We start from the raw sequence: 11,291 nt of genomic DNA, 5'->3' as shown, positions 1-11,291 counted from the left end.
TTTACGATTTTGCCGAAACTACTGGCAACATTGTAATAAAACTTGGCGGGTTTTAAGAGGTAGTTATTGTGCATGTTTTGACATACAACTAAGGATTTGATATTCATCATTGGCGCGCATAGGGGTAATGGTCTGAACTTTTCAAAGAAAAAAAGATAGTACGCCACTGACATATTTCAAATTAACAATCATTTTTGAATTCCTCGTTCAATTTTCAATAAAAAATCTATCTTCTCATTTTTTCATACGACGAGCCGTTTTGCTGCAAAAAATAAAATATCTTAACGCTTTCAAAGTATTCGAATTAATTTTGATAATAATGGATGTATGAGTTTATTATGTAGATGTAGAAAGTACTAGAAGTTCGAATAATTTGTAAGGGTTAAGATCTTTTATTTTTTGAATAAAAATGGCGCGTCGGATGAAAAAATAAGAAGATACATTTTTTGTCACAAATTGAACGAGAAATTCAAAAACCATTGTTAATTTGAAATATGTCAGTGGCGTATTATCTTTATTCTTTAAAAAGTTCAGACCATTACCCCTATGCGCGCCAATGATGAATATCAAATCCTTAATTGTATGTCAAAACATGCACAATAACTACCTCTTAAATCCCGCCAAGTTTTATTACAATGTTGCCAGTAGTTTCAGCAAAATCGTAAAAAATGTGTAAAATTTTGTTTTCTTCAACGCCCTGTATCTTGAAAATCGATGGCGTTACAAAAAATTTTTATTAAACAAACCCCAATTATTTTTCAGTTTTTACCTATTCTAGTGACAGTGTTACCTTTTTTGAAAAATATGTATAAAATTGTATCAAAAAACGAAAAAAAAAACCGAAAAGATGCGGTTTTTTATTTTTAAAGGTACGTTTCACCAATTTTAAAAATCTGAAAAAATTAAGGATGAAAGATTGTGCAAAAATACACATTATAATTAATTTTCGTAAAAACAAGTGTCTTAGTTTCTTTTTCAGAGGTATTTAAAAGCTTAAAATTGTTCTAAAAATTCGAATTTCCCGCCAAAAAATAAAAGAAAAATGTTTTCATATAGATCTTTTTGAAACTTACAACTTTTTTAAATAAAGTTTTTGGCTAGCTCTTGATGCGGCTGAGATAAAAAATAAAAACATAAAATGCCTAATTAGGCTCTAGGGGGGTCACGTGACCACCTAGGGGGCTAAAAATTTCAGAAAGTGAGTTCCTCTATATGTGCTAAAAAGTGGCCTATATGGAATTTCAATCGAGCTGGGGGCACTTTTCACCATCTTACCCGGCTAGGCCCTTTACGTACGTCGTTCAACACAATAACGACAAATCTTTTTAGAGCAGCAGTACCGATTTAGTGTGCAAGTACAGATTGCCATGATGGTCGCCAACATCCAAAACGGATAGTCACTACAAGAAGAAAAAGTTTTATATTGTATAATAAGAAGTAACATTATTATTATTATATTTATATAATAATGAAAAAATTAAAAATATATGTCATATATATGTATTATTTTTGTAATATTATTTCTTCAGGAATGAGATTTCACATATAAAAGTTTATCAAGAAAAACAAATACAGTGGTAAATAGACTGTATATTATAATGGTAATATTATTAAATTGTTTTCGGTCAAAATGTAATACAAGTTACGTAAAAATTTTCGGAGCGCGCGGATTTGAAGCGAGCCGCGATTTGCAAAATTCGGACACTCGCAAAAGCACCGAATTTAAAAATAATTTTTAATAATTAAATATAACTATATTTTATAATTATTTTTAATTTAAGATAACATAAATCTTTCTTTAGTCAATGACTGTAAAATAATTTCTTAATTGTTGTAAATAAAGGCACTACGATTTAAGAAAAACGAAACAATTATCTCGGCTTCAGTTGGTTGTAGAAAATTTTTATTTCTTTATAAATCTTCGTTTCGTCTTCAGCAACAATAATCTGTAAGTTAGAAACTCACATGATCTACAGAGCCGCTTCAGCTCTAAATGTTTATAACGAAAATTGCCCCCTTATTTTCAAACCCAAAAATTAGAAGTTTAAAAATGTTTTACGCATTTATTTACATCATAATATCAAAATATAACTCTTTAGAAGGAGATGGGATGTTTCACCAACTCTCTACGATTTTTTTTCAAAAAGTTATAGCCTTCGACATTTGACCTCTTGGGATAAACAATTTATAATATCTAAGTAACAAATTCGTTAATCTGGCTTTACAATTTTTTTTATGTTTGGAATTGAAAGATCTTCATTAAAACTTTAAAAAATAAAAAAAATATTTGTACAGTAAATAACGCAATTGTAATAAACGGCCATTTTGGACTTTTCGCAGGCTGTGTTGCAATAACCAATAAACCAAATTAAACTTACCATAGCTCAAATTGTAGGTTTTTTAATTTACTACAACTTCCTATTAAAAAGTTTTTCCCTAGAATCAATATCCTAAGCTGCAAAATTAAAAATCTTTAAAAATTGCAAATTTAACAAATGAAAATCGCAATAACAAAAAAAGCTCACAATATTTTTGGTCACATTTTAGTAGAAGTTATTCCTGGCATCGTCCTTTACAACACCTGATAGGTTTCAAAAATTCCTGAATTATATCCTGAAATCGACCTATTTTTCACCCACAGCCTGGAGTATTATGAGATATAGCATTTTGAGTGAAGCAACTTGTAGTTAAAAAGTCTTCGACAAAGTTTCATAATAGAGCTCGATATTAATAAATGTTTAGATCTACACCGTACGCAAAGAAACCTCAAGTGAAGCGTTACTTTTGCGCAAAAGTGTACATATTGAGATATATGGTAAAAGTACATATCTGCTAAAGATGACTTATGTACGAATACACAGCCCAGAGAGTTGTATAGTCGGAATGTTAACTGGTTAAATGAGATGATTTTCGGGTTTGGTAAAAGCCATTTATCACGGCTTGTCTGCCTAGCGATAAATCAGTTGGTAAAGTCAAACGAAAATAACAAGTTTCACGCATTGCTGAACCAAAACTTACTAATTTTATTCGATACCTACTTAAACAATTTCTTGGGGTAACAAATACATTATAAACTTACAAAAAAGTAAAAACTTCGTGTGTAAAATGGTATATTTTGTTTAAAAAACTTTAAAAATCATTCAAATGGATTACCAGAACATTTTCGGTCTAACGTTAGACCATCATCAGTGAAACTTAGTAGTATTTTCACGTGTCATGAGTGACAACTGAGGGTGACAGGGTACAAGATCATTATTGTAATGGGAATGATGAGGCGAAAAAATGTTTACTAACTAAATGTTTTATTTAGATCTATAAGTTTAAAATAACAACTTCACACCACGTTAAAATGAATAAAAAGGGTAATATTTTGACTGTTGAGCTAAGCATGTGGCAAATACTTATGCAAAATGCATAATTGCATTTTACATTATTGCATTTTGCATTATTGCATTATTGAATACCTAATTGCATTTTGCATAATTGCATTTTGCATTGTTGCATTTTGCTATATTATGGAAATGTTCATCTTCGATAAAAACCGTTGCCCCTTCTTCTTCAAGTACCATGCTCGATTATCGAGCGTTGGCTATCAAATTGGCTATAGTAATTTTGTTGAAGGCAGCTCGGAAAAGGGATGCAGAGGATCTGTTAAACTATTCTCAGGTTTTTAAGCCACGACGTTCTTCTTCGACGGGTAAGATCGACACTGGATCAAATATTTACAGTCAAACAGATCTTGAGCAAATCATGGGAACACGATATTGATGTTCACAACGTGTTTGTAGACTTCAAACAGGCATACGACTTAGTCAAAAGGAACAAACTTTACTATATATTGGCTGAATTGACAATACCACACAAGCTAATAAGACTCATTAAAGCCACAATGGATGAAACTCAGAGCATGTGTACGAATACAAAACCACCGAACAGACTTTTTCAAAATCTCGCAGGGTCTAAAGCAGGGAGATGGGCTGGCCTCAACATTATTTAACCTGGCACTGGAGTATGCGGTTAGGCAAATGCAAACTGGACGAGGAAACATTGGTTCTCATTTATATTAGAACCAAGGTAGGTGATACTGTCAGTCCTCTCCAGTTGTTCACCATAAGATGTTAGTACTTCCGGTTGTATTGACGTCTTACTGACAACCATCACCTTGGTCTTTGCGGTGTTTAGCTTGAGTCCATATTCATCACACGTTGTAGTAATTCTATTAATCAGATGTTGAAGTTCTTCGTGATTGCTTGCAATTAACACCGTGTCATCCCCGTATCTCAAATTATTAATATTGACGCCATTCATTTTGATACCACATTGAACATTATCCACTGTTTTATTGAAAACAAACTCAGAATAGATGTTAAATATTAGTGGGGACAATATGCAGCTCTGCATTACTCCTCTTCGTATTTGAAGTTCTTCAGAAGTGTCCCGGCCAGTCATGATGTTTGTACGTTGATGCCAGTAAAGATTTTTAATAATATGTTGGTCTTTAATCAACTATTTTCAATGGGAAATAAGCCACAATTTTACCAAAAAAATGATTTTATTAACGTTGTCAAAATACAAAATAATACTAAATGAAACAAAAATGTTGTTGCTTAGTAAAGATTCTTCTAATAATTTATTTAATCTGACTCATTTATATCGGTAATTCTGACATGTATTATACATTTTAAAGTAGAAGACTTTAAAATGATATTGCCAATATTGATGAGTTGCGTTCCTGAGACGACTTTACTAAAAGATAGTTCATTTGATTACATGAAATCAACCCAACTCAAGAATATCCGCCACAAAAAATCATAGCATGTGATCTGTCTTTAAAAAGACAATCAAATGCAACGGTGGTAGTAAAATTCTCGCGCTACTTATTTCAAACTACTAACTTTATTCAAATTTAAAAATGATCTAACGTACTATCAAAGGAGGAGGAGTTTTAATAGCCACTAAGAAGAAATTTTCCGTAAAAATTATTCCGTCAGATTCCTCCATTGAGCAACTTTTTGTTCACTTGTGTGGTAAGTTTATCTTGGGAGCATTGTATATTCCACCAAAGTCTACACCTAACAAGTACCAAGTGCACTTCGATCAGCTTATTAGTATAGGTGAACAATATTCAAATTCTAAATTTTACCTCTTTGGTGACTACAACCTGCCATCAGCTGATTGGGAACTTGAAGACTTTTGCTCATCGGCAACTTCTAAACCTAATACATCGTTTGCAGAAACGGAGGCGATTGGTGTTATCTCAAATATGTGTGCTCTTCATAATTTATTCCAATCAAATAACATTGTCAATTCTAGAGGCGCTATTCTAGACCTTGTTCTCTCATCAGAAGAGCTTGTGATAACCTCGGCAGTTGATATATTGATTCCTCCAGACTTATATCATCCTCCACTTGAAACTATCTTACAGCTACACTTTGATCAGAACACTACTGCAGGCGATGGTGAATACTACTATGATTTTCATAAAGCTAATCTTCCTTGCATTTATCAATACTTAGAAGCAATTGATTGGGACAGTCTTATAAGTGATAAAGAACTTTCCGAGATGATAGGTACTTTCTATGATATTCTTTACTGTGTGCTTAATATGTATGTTCCATTGAAAAAAGTTTGTACAAAGAAATTTCCTGGTTGGTATTCTAGTGAACTTACTCAATTAATACGTGACAAAAAGACTGCCCATTTAATTTACAAGAGTAACAGGTCTCCTGAGAATTATGCAGGTTTTAGTCGACTTAGAGCTCAGTGCAAAATTTTATCAAAAAATTGTTATGCTAATTATATACACTCAACTGAGATTTCGATCCAAGCTAATCCAAAAAATTTTTGGAAATTTGTAAACAGTAAGAAAGAAAATAATAGTATGCCTGTCTCAATGTCACTAAACAATACACTAGCCTCTAATGGCAACGATATTGCAAATTTATTTGCTAGCCATTTCTCTTCAGTTTTTAGTAATAAAACTCTTAAGCATAATGACAATTTAATACAGTCTAAGGTCTGTGTATCTTCCTATATCATACCAATTTCAAAAATATACGAAAAACTTTCAACTCTTAATGTCAATAAGGGACCTGGGCCAGATGGTATTTCTCCCATTTTTCTTAAACGATTCTCTTTTATTCTGTCTCGGCCGCTTTATCATATTTTTAATAAATCCCTTCAGTTGGGGGAATTTCCTGACTTTTGAAAACTATCCTATGTCACTCCAATTTACAAAGCAGGTAATAAAGCTGACATAACGAATTATCGTCCTATTTCTATTCTCGGCACAATTCCCAAGGTATTTGAGAGTATTGTTACTGATTACCTTAATTATGACTGCTCTTGGATACTAAATTCTCAACAGTTCGGATTTTCTTGTGGTAAATCAGCAGAACTTAGTTTGTTGCTTTATGTAAACCATGATTTTTTGTTACATAAGCTCAAATTATATGGCATAGAAGGTTCTGTGTTGAAGTGGTTGGGCAGTTACCTAACAAATAACAAATAGAACACAGCAGGTTAGGGTTAATCATCATTACTCCAACACTTTTGTAGTAACCTCTGGTGTACCTCAGGGCTCTCATTTGGGTCCACTTTTGTTTAACCTGTATATTAACGACATCGTCACCTGCTTCTCTAACACTTCTGCTCTCTTATTCGCTGATGATCTTAAATGTTATCAAATCATTAATAATCAAGATGATGCAATATCATTGCAATCAGATTTAGATAATTTAGCCAACTGGTGTCTTGATAATGGGATGGATTTGAATGTCAACAAGTGTCACATTATCCGGTTTTGTCGGAATCATCATTTATCAGTATTTAATTATACCATAAATGATCAATTATTGGATACGGTAGACTCAATTAAAGATTTAGGTGTTGTTCTTGATTCCTCTCTGAGCTTTAACCATCACATCAACAATATTACTCAAAGATCCATGAAAATGCTTGGCTTTGTTAAAAGGACAACTCGTGATTTCACGAACGTGTTCACTATTAAAATGCTCTATTGTTCTTTAGTCAGGACGCACCTTGACTACTGTTCTCCAGTTTGGTCCCCACATTATTTACACCTCCAGAACAAACTTGATAGTGTTCAACATAATTTTCTTAGATATATTGGGTTCAAAAAACACATCAATTATAATTATACAGATATGGAACGATTTTTGAATATCTCTTCTCTGGATGTCCGTAGGAAGCGTAAAGATCTCACAGTATTGTTTAATATTATCAATGGCATATATTACTGCCCTGAACTCCTTGCTAAAATATTGTTGTTTGTTCCACCACGATCAACAAGACAAATTCAAACCTTTCATATTTCTTTTCATAGATATAATTACTCATATTTTACTATTGTTCCTAGAACACTAAGACTTGCTAACTCCCTAGATGACCTTTTACTTTTTGGTAACTCTGTTGATGTTTTTAAGAACCATTTAACCAAATTAAATATTTAGCAATGTCATAACCTTGTTATTTGTTAGTAATTAATGTTTTGTAATTATTTTACTTTGTCATGTCTTTTTAAATGTTTTGTACTCTCTCATTTTATTCTTATATATTCAACACTGTAATTATCAATATCTTATTAATGTATTACCGAATTGGGCTTGCCCGTATAAATAAATAAATAAAATTAATGGCACCTAATTACAGTAAGACACTACATTTTTATGGAGTACCGAAAATTCATAAAGCGAATATTCCACTTAGACCCATTTGTAGTACCTACCATCAATTCTCCTTGTAGTGAACTATTAAAATTTTTATTAAATATTATAAAACCATTTGTAAATAATAATGACACATTTATAAAAAATACACAACATTTTTTAAACAAATTATCAAATATTGAATTTAATCCAAATAATATTTTAGTAAGTTTTGACATAAACAGTTTATTTACAAATGTGCCATTAGATAAAACTTTAAACATAATCAAAACAAAATTAGAGAATGATAATACATTGACAACTAGGACAAGACTAAATGTATCGGCTATAATTAGGGGAGTGCAATTAGAACGAAAGCATGCATTGTTTCGGAATAATTCAAACAAGCTTATATTTTTCTAAAACTTTTTTTGTCAGTTTATATATATGTTAAAGTAAAAAGTTCTATTCGCAGATTTTACCGCTAATTGTTTATTAATTTTTTAAACAATAACAAAATTGTTTTGTATAAATAATTTTAAAAATATCGTTGAATTCATCATTTTACTTTGATCAAATATGTTTCTATTTTGAGAGTCAGTACATATTTATGTTTGCGTAGCTAGGAACCACATGGAAAACTTTTTTATTATCAATTTTACGAAAAAAGTTAATCTTCATAAAATACACTGGATAGTCAAAAATCTAAAAATTAACCACCAGATATCAAATTTTATCAATTTTATACTAGTTATGTCAAAAATATTAATTTCTTTGAAGAGTAAAGTACCTTTTTATTCCAGAATATCAAAAAATGCTATTATGAAAAGTTGTTTGAAATTAAAAACTATGTTTTAATATACAATTACATTATTCTAATCGAAAAATAAAAATTCAATTTTTTCTCAAATTACGGATATCCATCATCATTTTATTACAATTATTGTAACTGTTTTATTATCGATTTTACAAAAAAAAGTTATTCATCATAAAATGCTCTACCTGGTCTAAAATCTATGATACAACCATCAGATATCAAACTTTTTCAGTTTTATACCAGGTATGTAAAAAATATTAATTTTTCTTAAGAATCAATTGCCTTTATTATTCACAATATTTTAATTAGAAGGATGTAGTTGAACACAGAAACATGTTTTTTAATTCCAAACAACTTTTCTTTATAAGAATTTTCGATATTGTGAAATATAAAGGTACTTTACTCTTGAGTGAAATTTATATCTTTTGACATACCTCGTATAAAATTAATAAAATTTTATATTTGATGGTTGCATCTTAGATTATATACGATGTAGAGTATTTTATAAAGAATAACTTTTTTTCGTAAGACTGATAATAAAAAAATTTATCAATAGGTTCCAAGTAACGCAGACATACTGTATAAGAGCTAAAAAAAATTTTTTTTGAATATTTATTATTGTTGAAGCTAATTATTAAATGTGTTTTAAATATGTTTTACATAAAAAAGTTTTGATCCCTTTGTATAAACATTTTTTTAGCTGGTAATTTTCGGTTTTTGTATTATATTTTTGTTATCTTTCTTAATTTTCTCAAAAAGAAATAGTTTATTTCATTTCTAAAGTAAAATAATTTAGTGAATTTTAAAGACTACATCCTGAGCTTTAAAAAACACCTATAAAACTGTAATAGATCTGTTGACAATTGAGTAATACCGTCTTAAAGTGGTGTTAATTCTGTAAAACTATGAAGTTTTTAAAAATTACATTTTTTGAGACGTCGTATCATTTGAATTAAATTTTTGAGATTTTCTTTGAATGAAACATCGTTTAGTAAGATGATTGAAAGGTAAGTTGTGCAAAATTGAGAGTTTTATAAGAAAAATTGTATTAGTTACACATTTTTAAATCATTTTTAACAAAATTCATGTAAGTCTCACTTTCAGCCCACACCGTACTTATGCCCATACATTTTGTTTCTTTTTATTATAACTTTAAGATAGCTTAATTATTCTTCTTTCATGTTCAATTTGTAAAATTTCATTTGATCGATTAGTTAAAGAATTACATTAAGATAACTCAACCATGCACTTCGCCCTGCGCTAGCTTACAGTGCGCCAATGTTTGTGAGAAGGGTGACTTTAGCGTTATAAATAAAAAATTATAGAAGCTACAGATTTAATTTTAGAAAAATCTTTATATAAGGTTTTTTTGTAAAATTTTCTGAATTTTTCAATGGCCAAGTCAATTTTTTTCAAAAATTTATATTTTCGGAGTTGTTTAAAAAAACATCTATTTTCGCAGTTCATTTGTTTAATAAAAAATGAAGCACCCACTTCTCGAGTAGAACTTTTTGATATGTTGTTTATTAAACATTTCTTAACGAAATTACAAAAAAGTTCTATCTTGTTTGATTTTTTCCGAAGTGAAAATCTATATGCACTCCCCTAAATGGAGTTATTGACATTATATACTAATAATACCTATTTTCAACTAAATAATGAATTCTATAAACAAAATTTTTGTCTAGCAATGGGCTCTTCTTTACCTCCATTATTGGCTGATATATTTATGGAAGATTTCGAAACTAATATCATTTCTAAACAAAATTTAAAACCCACAGTACGGTGGAGATATGAGATATGTAGATGATCTGTTTTCAATATGGCCTCATAGATCAGAATTGTTGGATACATTCCTAAATATTATAAACGATCAAGAAGAGACAATAAAATTTACAATGGAAAAAGAATATAATAACACTCTGCCTTTCCTCGATGTTTTAGTCTCAAAGAAGGATACTGGATATAAGACTCAAGTGTATAGATTATCGTGTGCAAAATTCGTATAAGTAGAAATATTTTTAAAACATGATTGCCCCTGAACAAAATTATTTACAGCCGCCATTGAACAAAACATACATATTTATGTAGCCAAGCATTTCCAAATTATGCCTGAGTATTGCCAAAAAGATAATTTGTTTAGAGATTTTTTGCATCCTCAAAATCGTCTGACCTATTCAGGTTGGTTCGCTTTAAAGTCGTTTTAAGGAATGCGCTCTGTTTACTATTAAAATTGCAGTCTCAATTATAAATTATACTTCTACATAACATTATACTAATTCAAAATAATGGTCCGAAGATTATGCAGACCTTCGTTCGGCGTTCTCTCTACACATTTACTAACACTCAGTATTTTTGCGCTAAAACGAGATAAACGATAGGAATGAATGCGCGTCCACTCGTGCGTGTAATCAATGCCTAGATTCCTTGTTCACAGGCGAAAGTTCGCTTTTTGATTGTAAAATGATACATTTTAATGCTCTTGAAACAATACATGCTGCACAACATGGCCCAGTTATATCTCGTGTACGTTTTTAAAAATAATAAGTAAATACGGCATTCCGAGAAGGAAGAAGAATTGAAGCAGTACCGGACTGTGAGAGAAATAGTAAAAGTATAACGCCTTTTTTGTTACAATTCAAATCTGGTCTAGATCACCGATACTTTTACTGAATATTGATTCATGGTAACTATTACTTGGAGAAATAAAAACATCAAAAAAGAAGTGAAAGGCAGAATTTACAAAACAGTCATCAGAACAATAATGACATACGCGGCAGAAACACGACCTGATGCAGAAAGGACAA

This window comes from Diabrotica virgifera, chromosome 8 (genome assembly GCF_917563875.1).
Source record: "Diabrotica virgifera virgifera chromosome 8, PGI_DIABVI_V3a".
Classification (NCBI taxonomy): Eukaryota; Metazoa; Arthropoda; class Insecta; order Coleoptera; family Chrysomelidae; genus Diabrotica; species Diabrotica virgifera.
Note: the sequence above shows the minus strand (reverse complement) of the source record.